General features: G+C 40.0%; 1 long non-coding RNA gene and 1 pseudogene across 1 annotated transcript; one reads left to right on the top strand and one right to left on the bottom strand.

Annotated features, from left to right (window-relative positions):
• Positions 1–798: 798 nt before the first annotated feature.
• On the top strand, positions 799–1,150 carry LOC115592751 (uncharacterized). Its single transcript, XR_003986212.1, has 3 exons — positions 799–840; positions 964–1,020; positions 1,108–1,150. It is a non-coding gene; the product is annotated as an uncharacterized LOC115592751 (long non-coding RNA).
• A 253-nt stretch (positions 1,151–1,403) lies between these two features.
• LOC115580808 (putative nuclease HARBI1) lies at positions 1,404–2,715 on the bottom strand (annotated as a pseudogene).
• Between the last annotated feature and the right edge of the window lie 10,769 nt (positions 2,716–13,484).

The following is a 13,484-nucleotide window of genomic DNA, read 5'->3' as shown; positions in this document are numbered from 1 at the left end:
ACTATTTATTTTGTGTGTTGAAATCCTCTTTGTGGACAAAGTCATGGACTCTTAGGTCAGTCTGATCAAATTAAGTAAATTTTTCAGAGATAAAATTTTTAAAATGGTCAGATTTGGACGGAACACAACATAAGGGTTAAGATGAAACATAAAAACATTGTTCAAACAGGTAAGACCTCGGCATAATCTCATGGGGGTACCTAATTTTGATCATGTTTTACACTGTAAAGTAAATATTAAGTGGCTGTTTGACTGTATAGTTCTTTTATTCCCAACATAATGCTGTTTTCACCCACATAAATGTCTTCTCATCTATATCATGTTCTGTTAAATACTTAAGCCTATTTAAACTAACACAGACTTCTACTCAGCCAACAAAAAGAAAGCAGATGCCCGTAAAACGGGTGGTGGCCCAGCACCGCAACCTCTAATGGAGGCAGAGGAGCTGGCCCTAAGCCAGAATTTAGGAAGGCTAGTGGCTGAGGGAATCCCTGGAGGGAGCTCATCCTCTGAGCTCACCCCCCCAAGACACAAGTGCTTTTATAAATTGTAATATGCCTAGACCTATATATATATTTTTAAGCCTATTCATAAAAATATTTATTTCCCTTTCATGACTTTTTTTTTTACTTTTGTCCCAACAGATTCTGATGGTGCTATCTGCCTGGTGGAGCCCCCTCACGTCACAACAGACCTTGTAACTATAAGTAGGCAATACTCCAAAGATTTTGTCTAATGGTAGTTTAAATATACTGAACTGTATCACTCATCTAGGATGAAGAGTATGAGGTAACTGTATCTGCTGCCTTTACAGAGGGGGATCCAGAAAGGCCTATAGAGGTAACATCTTGATATATTACTGATAGTTCTCTTCCCATTTACATTTCTTAACATTCTGGTGGAATACAGAGTGACATTTAGCCTACACTGAAGTATTAACACATTCTCATCCTTTTTTAACAGGGCATGGCTGGGCAGCAGCAGGAGGGTCCCTCAACTTCCACTGCACAGATTGACACAGTGAGATGGATGTTCAGTAAACACCAGAGATTCATTCTGTGGAATTCATGTGCAACTGTATAATGTCCTCCTTGTATGTATTCCCAGTTACCAGTCAAAGAGATTTACAAAATTCACCTGCTGAAAAAAAAAAAAAAAAAAAAACTGACAAAGAAATGCAGTACTTGGACCGCCAGATTAGGAGGGCAGACCTAGAAATTGAAATACTGGAGCACCAGTTAGAGGTAGGTGCATGGTCACAGGTGAATTATGTTAATTATGTTAACTATTGGAACATTAACTAAACTAGCTCTTGTATTTGCAGGAAATAAAGAAGACCAAATGAAATGCGTATTATGTCTTTATTTGACTGCCGTGGTGGTGGTGGTGGTGATGATGGTGACTCAATCACTAAAGTGATGATGGCATATGGTTTCTCTGACTGCTCTGTCGTCCTGCATAGCTGACAGGTGGATGGGGTCTTCATCAGGGTCTTCAATTTGTAGGGCAGGGTGTTGCTCTCCTCTAATAGTGGCAATATTATGAAGAACAACACATGCCACAATAATATCACAGGCCCTCTCAGGGGTCACCCTGAGGTGACGTATGGCACTGGAAACAGGCTTTCAGCAGGCCTATGGTCATCTCAACCCGGGCTCTCGTCCTGCAGTGAGCCCGGTTGAAGTTCTGTTGGGGGCCTGGTTCAGGGTCAGGGTAAGGGGTCAGCAGCCTAGGTTGGCATGGATAACCCCTGTCACCCAGCAGATGGCCATCAAACTCTCCTGTAATGTATAGTGGATACATTAGAGTTTATTAAAAGGAGGGAGACAAGTGAATTATACAGTATTGTACAAATCTTTAGGCTGCTTACCACGTTGCAGTCTGTTGCTCAGGTTAGACTCCCGATAAATTCTTGAGTCATGAACAGACCCAGACCACTTGGCCTCCACATTGGAAATTATGTATGCAGCATCACATACGATCTTGACAGTGCAGAGAATGACAGATGTTGAACTATGATGCAGTCTTTAACATTTTGAAACAGTAGTCAATCCACATGTACCTGCACATTTATGCTGTGAATGGACTTCTATTCACATAATCTGCTACATTATGTGATGGAGCCGTGATGGGGATGTGTGTGCCATCTATGCAGCCAATCACACTGGGAAATCCTGAAAAAAATTAAAATGAATAATCCCAGTCTGAGGTTGCAGCACAATGTCATTAACAGAATATTATTTAATATTAATTTAATGGATCTCTACATCATTCACCTGCAATCCTGTGGAACTCCTCCTTGATGGCTCTGACAGGTTTATGTCCAGGGAAAATGATAAAGATGGATAGTAGCCATTTTAGGGCGAGGCACACTTTTCTGACCGCTCTGCATACAGTTGCCTTGCTCAAGTGCTCTGTATCTCCGACGTTGTATAAAAAACTCCCCTTTGCAAAAAAACGCAGCGCAACACACAATATCTGCTGGGATGTGAAAGCATGACTTCGGTTGGTAATTTTGGAAATGTAAGGACGGATTAGTTTGTGTATGTAAATGATGGACTGTGACGTGAAACGGTACCGCTCAAAAAGATAATTGTCTGGAAATGCAAGAACATCTATGCGCGGTCTGATAATCATCTCCCGACGAATATTTAATTCTCTGCGCAGTAATGCTGCACCTTCATCCACGGCATCATTATCAAAAGGACATGCCATGGTAGTGAAAATAGTCGCCACCTAATATAAATTCTTATGTAGTCCTACTGACTGATTTTTGCAATGATTTTCTCAAAAAACAGACGGCAGAACTACACTACGCCAAAACTCGCCTGCTGACTGAATGAATGAGGAAATCAAATACCGTGTGTGGCTGAAAGAGGGCGGAGACAGAGAGAAACTCAAGGTTTGTTGAGAAAAACCTGGTCCCGACAAGGTTAGGTTCATAGAGTATGTTACAATGGTAACTGACCGAGAGCTTAAGTTACCTCTCTCTGTGAAACAGGCTAGAGTTACCCCTCTTTCTCTGGTTTGAGATACCTCCCTTTGTGAAACGGAAAACTCAGAGTTTCCCTTATTTCAGGGTTAACAGACTCAGAGTTTTCACTAAACTTGCTTTGTGAAATGGACCCCTGGGCGGATTGATCCAAATATCGATAGTATCGATACCAAGGTGAGTATTGGTATCGGATCGATACTAGCGTGATGAGATCGATATTTTTGTTGTAGTTTCTCTTCTATAAATTCAGCAAATCACTCGTATTTCTTCACAGAGTTTGTGTGAGCGCAGCGCTCCTCTTCACTTCTCTCACTCCACTCACTCAGGTTCACTGTAACTGGAAATCAAAAATATATAACATTACTTACATTGATATAGAGCCTACCTAAAACCTGAAGTTTGAATATGGCAGAATATAATAACACTTTTGTGTATCTGTTGAAGGAACATCATTATTTCTATTTAGGCTACATGCAGATAGGTTATAGATTTAATTAAGTTAAATATAATTTTCTTATTTGGCTAAAATCTTTGTCCTGTGTTTTATCATTATCATAATCATGGTCAACTAGTTAAAGGAAAAAGTACTAAATCACTCAATGATCAGGAATTTTCAGTATCGGTATTGGTATTGATATCGGCAATACTGGCCCTGTAATTACTTGGTATCAGATCGATACCAAAATTTGCCGTATCGCCCACCCCTACTATAGATAGGGTGAGGAGCTCAGACATCTGGAGGGAGCTCAAAGTAGAGCCACTGCCCCTTCATGTCAAAAGGGGCCAGCTGAGATGGTTAGGGCTTCTGATTATGATGCCTCCTGGGTGACTCCTTTTGGAGGTTGTCTAGTCAGGACCAATTGGGAGGAGACCCCAGGACAGACCAAGAACTCGCTTGAAGGATTATATATTTCATCTGACCTGTGAAGGCCTCGGGAGCCCCCAGGAGTTGCTGAAAAGCATTGATGGGGAAAGGGATGATTAACATTGTGTTAAATACTTTTGTAATAAAAAAATGACTCTGCATTGGACAGCTTATTTTAAACATAAATCTTAAATACATAAGATAAAATAAGATAATCCTTTATTGATCCCCAGAGGGTAAATTCAAGTGTTAATTAAAAATGTAAATATGATCGTGGAGAGGGTGAGAGAGGTTATCCAAGATGGCTTTGATTTTGTCCTTCATCCTCCTCCCAGCAGCTGTCTCCAGACTGTCCTGTTCCAGTCCGACTTTGGAGCAGGACCAGCTGCGGAGAAGGTGGAGGCTGAGAACCACTGGCCCATGCCAGCTAGACTGCCGATAGAGTAACAGGAACTGAAGAGATTTCAAATATTTATGTTCCGTGTTTGGACATACAGTATATATGTCAGACAAATATCTGAAACTCAAATGTGTACATAAATGCGTTACATGTTCCAGCATTATTATGTGTGGCCATATACTGGATTTTTGTATTGGTAAGCCAGCATTTACTTACACAGATGCAAATGTAATCTATAAAGCCAGAACACTCATCTTTCAAACTGACACTCAAATGGGTTTATAAGAAAGGAAGTAGTTATTTTGTACAAATGTTTTCGGGTGTTTTTTGTTTTTTTATTTCTCTCACACACATCAGGGAAGCCAGCGTGGGCTTCTTTTGGCTACTCATCTAATCACTCACATCACCTTTGTTTCAGAGGAGAAATAGTGCCCCATTTACTCTTTTTTACATAAATTAGATGGAAGTGGAATCCGGAAGAGCTACTGATATATTAGTGTATTGTGCAGAGACTTTATTATTGGCACTCTTGGGTTATTTCAATTCAGTCTCAGTCCATGATTCAAGCAAGTCGAATTTCTACATGATTAAAATCTAAACCAAGACAGCCATATGAATGGTCAATGAAAAATTTAATGTGCTGAAATTTCAATTAAATGGCACCCCTGTTTTAAACATTATTTGAGAAAGTGAAATATGCTCCCCGACAAATTTAATATCGATATGATAGATTTTCACTCACCTAATCCAATAGGGGTTAATTGTGCATACACCCCAGAAAGATATTTTCAACCCTGTCTCCTAAAATTCATGTTTATAGTCTGTATGGTTGTTTTGACAAATTCCTTTTTTGGGGTAAAATCGTTGCTGCATAAATCATGTTCACTGGAAATTCTTATGCATTGGCATTCAAAGTGTCAGATTTTGATATCCTGAATGTGGTTACATTGAGGCAATGAGGCACTTTTTTCACAAGATAGTGACTATTATTAAATTGTTAAAAAAGTAGCAACATCCCACCCTGTGCTTCAAATCTGACACCTTTTTAAATATCTAACCAGCACAAGTGCTGAGCGTGCCCAAGCATGCCCTTAACAGAAGTGAATCATGCTGATGTAGCAACAAGTATCCATTACACGAAAACAAATAAAAAAGTTGTTGACTGTTTGCAGATATAGCTATGGTCGAGTTGTTTATCTGAGTTGAGCTTCAAATCTGTTTTAAAGTAAGAAATACAAATATAAAACATACAGTTTACAACAACAGCTAAGCTTGGCCTGCATCACATTATGTAGGCTAACCTAGTTCCAGGTAAATCAGAACAACAGCTCAATCCATTACAAGCTCAGTGACAGAACATTCATTAGGCGGTTCTAGCTTTCATGCTAGCCCTGCGCCGAAGGTGAGGGCGCTCATGCTGCCCCTCCACAAATGCCGCCCTGGGCGGCTGCCCAAATTTCCCATATGAGGAACTGCCCGGAGAACGTTTATCTGTACATCATGAGTAGCAATAATCTGAGTGAAACTGGAGTGAGTGAGGAAGTGGCAATAAAAGATACAAGTGAGCCACATCCCTTTCCTGTCTCATTCTGCTTGCCCCAAATTAAGACAAAATGATGTCCCCTCACAAAAAAAAAGATTTGAAACCAAGTTGGAGAATGATTGAAATGGTGGTGGAGAGGGATTTGGAAATAACAGAATGAGTGACTAAGTCTGAAGAGGGCATCAACGAGGGAGTAAAAGATGAAGTTGAGAAGTCAGCAAGGGGAGGAAAGAGGATAGGGAGAGGACTGAATATTTGAGAGGGAAAAAGATTCATGAGGGCTTCAATAAAAAGCTTCAGTGAACACAGGACAAACAGACAGGCCTGATGGTCTCACACACAAACACACACACACACACACACACACACACACACACACAGCAGGGTGAGTTGAAATCAACCATGTTTATTCAAACTCTTCCTGCTCATCACAGAATCCCATCATGCATTTCACTCCAACGGTCTCGTCCTGTCAAAGTATAACAAGCTCTCCTCACCACACAGGAACCCACACACACATTCAAACACAGACACATACAGTACATATGCCATGCATACACAGTGGGTTTCTGTAGGATACAGACAAAGTGCATGACTTTTTCCATTTCCAAGACACAAACACAAAATTGCCCAAAAATATACAGAAAACATGAAAGTATTGAAATAATTAATGTTAAAATTAGTAGGTGGTTGGTAAGTTGACCCCAAAAGTCGACACCAAGACAGGGAAAAGGTAGCCAGGATAAGGAGAGTGACTTTAAGTAACAAAAGCTGAAAATCCAAAAACTATATAGTCAAAACCAATATTTGCAAAATGCTAAGATACAAAAAAGCAACACAAAAGGCTAAAGCAAAGTACAACCAAAATAAAAATTACAAATGTGGAAAGACACAATGAGCGAAGAAACAAACACATACCATGGGGCAAAACACAAGCAGACACTGGAGGACTCAGAAGCTCAGGTGAAACAGAGGTGATTGACACAGGAGGAGTCCGGGGACCACCAGCAGGTTTTGGCAACAGATAAAACAAGTCCTCTGGAGGCTGAGCAGGAGGCCAGAAACAAAGCAGCAGGGGGCTAGCAGACACTAAAGCTGAGGGGGTTTAGCAGTCTGCTGGCTAGCTGACACTGGAGCTGACGAGAGGCTAGCATGCAGTTTTAGCCTCATGAACATGATTATTCTATGAATTCTAATTCCTAAATGGAATACTGCACTGGCAACAACAGAAAATGGGTAATAAAGTCGGAGTTGAAATTGAAAAGAGAACAAATCAATGAAATGCTTTGCACAGCAAAAGAATGTAAGAATCTATGAGGAGAACGATTCGATACGATTTGAGGACGATCTTGGTTCATTTAGAATGATATGATCCGATACGATTCAGTGTCTTGAAATTGATTCAGTAACTTTTTAGCCAAAAAATCAACCAGTGTGACTGTGAAATAAATACCTGAATACTGGACAGTACAGGTGAAGTTTCCTAGATCCCTGTTGTTTCTTGTAAGGGAATCAGGTTTAAATTAATTATGGAAATAAACAAGTAAACAACAATTAATGGCAAATGTATTAACCTTTTATTTGAATGAAGTGCAACCAGGAGGTTAACCTTTTCTGCTCTTATTTTCAATATAAAAAGAGTACAGTAAGTGCAACCAACATTTCTTCAGGTTGAATTAACAGTAGGTTTACCTGCTACTTCTGCTGTTTACAACATAAAAAGTACAATAGTACAATAGTAATACCAAAAACAGAGTACAACCGACATTCTGCAGAGCTGACGTTACCTTGCGCTGCTGCTGCAACAGTAACGCTGCAAGAGGTGCCTGGACGGTCGGCGTTGTGTGAAATCCCATGTAGTAGGTGGTTGGAGAGATTAGTCGTGTTGCCTTGTTTTTTACTTGGCTTTTACATATTCTACAAACAGCGAGCGACTTAATTAGAACATCTCCGTCTTTTCAAAAGCGGTGTTGTTTTTGGCAGCCATTTTAGATCTAGACTTAGTCTTAGTCTTAGTCTTTTGGACTAAAATTCTTTTTAGTTTTAGTCAAATTTTAGTCATTTCTATATGTGATAGTTTTAGTCCAGTTCTAGTCGACAAAAACTCAAACAGGTTTTAGTCTAGTTTTAGTCAGTTCTAGTGAAAAAAACAAAAGAAGAAGTATAGTCTTTTAACAAATTAATCTAGGTCAATAACTACATACGATCTACAAGCTCACAATGTGTTGCAATGTGTCGAACTTGTAGATCTGCTATTTTCACAACTTATGTGTGACACTCTTGTATGATGATGCAGGGCATCAATTCATGAAAAAAACTGTTGAAATATGTTGGACAAAAATTTGAAAAGTTGAAATACGGAGATAAAAGGTTTCTGTCCAACAGCACTCTCCAATACTTATGGATTATATTTAAAATACATCCATATATGTGGTGGTAGGCGTAAACATGTGACGTGACGTGAAGCTCGAAATTGGGCAGTGAACAGTGACGAATTAGTCTTCAAAATCAGAGCTTTACATTGCACCCTGTTGGAGTTTAGAACTGGGTTCTTAGCGGGGGGCTTTTAATTTGAAAGTAGCGACCGTTCCTAGCTTGCTGCTACAACAACAAGCGGACAACGAAGACAGCAGAAATGTCATGCATTTTGAACATCTGACAGACCGCCAAACACTTACGTCCATTCTCGTCTTGTCAACGAAAACTCACACACGTCTCGTCATGTTTTAGTCATCAAAGAGCCATGTTTATCTCATCACCGTCTCATTCTCATCATGAAAAAAAGGGACGTCAACGAAATAATTTCGTCATCGTCATCGTTGACGAAAACAACACTGAGGCATCTAACCTCCGCTAGCTTAGCTGGATTTCTATTGGGATGCTAAAAATAGAGTTCACCTCTCCTCCATCAGCTTCCGGGTCGGGGAAGTCCTGACGCGACGATTACCGAGGGCGGTTAGAAATGCTCAATTCCGTTCTTTTCCCTGTCCGCTCTCGATAATAACTGTTATAAACTGGCAGGTAAGACACATGAACTTTGATTGCTTTTCCATGGAGTCATAATCATACATTTTCATCCATGAGCCGCGGAACTCTACTGCACTCGGTAATGGAGTTGTCGGGACTTCCCGTCAACAGGAAGCTGCTGCAGAAGAGTGGTAAATTTAGTCAGCTTTTCAGTAGAAATCCAGCTAAGCTAGTGGAGTTTTAATGCCCCAGACTATGTGCTGAGACCCTATTTGTACTGTTGCTGAAGTTTGGTGCTGTTCTGTGCATTATTTGTGGCTTTTCGGTGGCGGTTTATATTTGGATCCGTTTACTGTAGTGTATTGTTGTCGTGCAGTCGTTTCTGAGGTTGATAAAACTCCGTAAATTAGCGGTCTGCTAACTTGATCTCTCGAGAGGGAGTCTAACACAGCTTCACGGGGTGTTAGACCATAGATTAAACTTACACCGGAATATCCCTTTAAATCCAATGTGCAATTTCCTAGTATCGATAAAATCTTTTCTTTACCATTTGAAATGATTTTTAATCGATATGTCGCCTGGTAGGCCAATTTGCCGAGCACAGATTGATGTAGTTAGATCGTAGGAATCTAGTTCGATTCATCGATGTAGTAGATGAATCGTTACACCCCTACCAAAAAGTGAAAATCATGACATTAAAACTACAAACAAAAACTCTGTGAGTTCATATGACTGTGAGTTGATATTGTGAACATACTGTATATGAAAAACTTAGAGAGCACATTTTGCTGAATAAAGTGAATAGAAATTTTTAAATTTCTTTCTATTCCAGACATCCCTGTCCCCAACATTCTCCAGCTCCTCACGGGGATCCCAAGGCATGCAGGCCTGATACAGCAAATTGTGGGTCCCCTTAAGTGCTGCTTTTGACACAATTGATCACACTTTCCTTTATCTGGCAAGATACTATATATGGTCAATTCTGCGGACGTCCAAAATGGCATTGTTATTGTTATGTCATGTCAAGCTGTTTGTGTCCTTACCGCTATGTTGTCCTTGAATACAGTCTTCACAACAGTGTGCTGTGCTGCACGGGGATGCTCGAATCACTTGTTAAACAATGTTAGGTAATCATATTCAAACAATGCATTTGCACCTCTGCACACTTTCAAATACCACACAGCTGGGAGATTTAAGATATTTAAAATTAAAAATAGAGAACACAGAACAGGAAAAACGATGCAAAAACCAAGGGAAAATTAAGTTGCAAATTTTCAGTCCTCCCAAGAAGCATATATGATGTCATTCACCATATGAGGAACTGTTTAGGACAAAGGGCTCTATCTTGCACTAAGCACAATTGACTTTGTACACTGGCGCTTGTATAATTCCTATTTTGCATTCGACGCACATTGGAATTTTCCCTCCACAGACGCACGTCCTTAAATTAGGGAATGAATTTGCACTCCCGGGGGCGGTTCAGCGAAAAGAGGAGGCGTGTTCCGGCGCAAACGTTCACTGGTGCTATTTTGCTGTTTCGGAAAACAATTCCGCAACAGACCAGGAAAAACCTGAGAGGCCGCAGCAACATCGCCACCCGGTCAAGACGGGCATTAATACCTTGCCGCATCCCGGACAGTGCGGTCCGGTCTGACAATGCTGCCACGGTGTGTAGTGGGTCTGGATCCTCTGCACCTTGGTGTTTGCGCTGCTTCTGGAAGCAAGAGCCAAAACCCAGAAGGTGAAAAAGAAAAGTCGCCTAGGTTCAACATCAACCAACCCAAGAACAGCTGAAAGTGCTTCAGGACAAAGCCAGCATCACTGCCCCTCCACCTACCTGTATCGGGCAAACATCACTGTTCCACCAACTACCAGAACCTGGCTACAATCATTAACAAGAGACATGTAACATCCTCGTCATCATCACTCCTGAGCTATAATATCTTTGGTCCTTACTCTTTAGTTCTCCTGATGTGCAGCATGCAGCATCAATGCCATATGATTACTTAAATTATTAACTATATATTCATTACAGTTACTAATATACATAGACTCATCACCCATGTCATAAGGCGCACTTGTGCAATCTAAGACAATCCAGTTCAGCTGCTCTACCATACATTCTTCATTTATAAAACTTATATATTTCTAGTTTTAGATGACATTGTCAAAATGTGCCTGCTGTGCTGGGGTGCATTATATTCATCAGTGTTTCTGATATTCTGCCCTCTCCATTAAAATACTTGAAGGCAAAATATAACAAGAATTGGTGAGATAATGCAGTCCAGCACAGCACCACCACCCACTATGACCTCAACAAATAACATAGAGTAGAATGAACACCTTTATGATAATGTCAACAAAACTGAACATGTGTAAGATTTATAAAAGCAGAATTTATGACACAGCTGTTGTACTGCACTGCATGATGTTGCACAGGAGTATCAAATAATATGACTAATAGCAATAGTTATGTTTAGTACGATTCCTTTAATAATATTTCAAGGTAATACCAATTTAGTATGATTTATTATGCCTGACCCACCTTACTATGTTTTCAGTCTCACTGTGGTCCACTAAGTACTCCTGGCCTGCAGCATCACTTACGCTCCACAACAAAGTGCTCCTACTATAGGTTCCCAAATATACGCAAGATGATATCACCTGTCAGGAACATTTGTTTAGTACGACTGCTTGAAAAACATTGCATTCATTATGTGTTTTCAGTCCCACCATTGTCTACTCAGCACTCCTGGCCTGCAGCGAGCAAAAGAAAGTTGTGAAGTTGCATCACTATCACATATATATATATATATATATATATATATATATATATATATATATATAGATATATATCTATATATCTATATATATATATGTATAGCTAGAAACATATACTGACGATGGTGTTGAGTCAGTGCAATGCGGTGGTCACAGACATTATGAGCTCGCAGTTCAGAATCAATGTCCTCATATCATGAGCTTCACCTATCATTCCGCAGCCTCAATGATATTAAATTGATGTTTAACTACAATCACACTCCCTACACATTAACCTTGCTGCTAGTATAAATTGACAGTGTTGGATTAAGTAGATTTAGAGACTGCAAATCATCGTGAAGCATGGAGGACGAGGTGTGATGGTGTGGGGCTGCTTTGCTGGTGACACCGTTGGGGATTTATTCAAAATTGAAGGCACACTGAACCAGCATGGCTACCACAGCGTCCTGCAGCGACACGCCACCCCATCCGGTTTGCTTTTAGTTAAGTTATTTATTTTTCAACAGGACAATGACCCCAAACACACCTCCATTTGACCAAGTATGAGAGTGATGGAGTGCTGCTCCAGATGGCCTGGCCTCACAGTCAACTGACCTAAACCCAATCGAGATGGTTTGTGATGAGATGGACCGCAGAGTTAAGGCAAACGGGCCAACAAGTGCTCAGCATCTCTAGGAACTCCTTCAAGACTGTTAGAAAACCATTTCAGTTGACTACCTCATGAAGCTCAATCGAGAGAATGCCAAGAAAATTGAAGAATCTAAAATATAAAACACGTTTTGAGTTATTTCACACTTCTTTGTTTACTACATATTTCCATATGTGTTCATTCGTAGTTTTGATGCCTTCAGTGAGAATCTACAATGTAAATAGTCATGAAAATAAAGAAAAACCATTAAATGAGAAGGTGTGTCCAAACTTTTGACTAGTAGTGTGTATATTGTTTTGAGTTGAACAAACAGCATTAACAACACAAAATAGTGCAAAAATATATAGGGCCAACTGAGTTTTGCCCAAAAGTTGCATTATATCATTATATGCATACATACACCTACTGTAGAAACACATTAACTCATTAATATGTGCCAAAATCAAAGTTCATGTTAATGGCCTTCATTTCCTTCTGTTGAAAAGAGAACAATGTTTTTTATTTAGTTTTTTTGTTTCTATTTTTTTTAAAAACAAATGTTTCTTCTAAACACAAATATCAGTAAGATGTTGAAAATAATATTTGTTACTCAACTATGTTGCTGTATATATTATTGTAGAAGTCCTAAATTATCACCTTTTAAGTGTTCACTCTTTATGGTAATAACATGACATGCAGTAAGACAGGCATGAAGAGAAGCATGTAACTGTATCCTCCAGTTTCACTTTTGTTTACATATTAAGCTAATGCTAGCTGGTGAGCCATGCTTTTTCTGGCTTGCTTCCAACCAGTACCGCCGCTAACCATTTTGGTGCCCTAAGCATAATTCCTTTATGATGCCAACCAGTGATTGGTTGGGGTGTGGCATGAGGTATCTTTCACCATGACCGATAAGTTAGTCGCCACCCGCAAGGGGAGAAGGGATAACAATGGCAGCATCAACAACACGAGCAGAACATGCTGCATGCGACTTGCCTGAAGTCCCCCCGCTGCGTAAAGCCACTTTTGACGGTTGGAGATACAAACATTACTTTGAATTTGTTGAACGTAAGGAAAATAACTTGACTGTAAGGTGCACACTTTGTCCGTGTTGGAAACTTCTCTCCACCGCTGCTAACACTACCTCAAACTTAACGAAGCACTCGGAAGCACCTACAGAGACAGCACGCACACACACAAAGCTTGTTGCTAAGGAACCATGGAGCAACATGAATGTAACGAGTATTGTAACAAGTAATGTAACTAATTACTTTCTTCAGGGAGTAATCATGTAATGTAAGGCAT

This window comes from Sparus aurata, chromosome 1 (genome assembly GCF_900880675.1).
Source record: "Sparus aurata chromosome 1, fSpaAur1.1, whole genome shotgun sequence".
In the NCBI taxonomy this organism is placed as follows: domain Eukaryota; kingdom Metazoa; phylum Chordata; class Actinopteri; order Spariformes; family Sparidae; genus Sparus; species Sparus aurata.
This window is presented reverse-complemented; position numbering and strand designations above follow the sequence as displayed.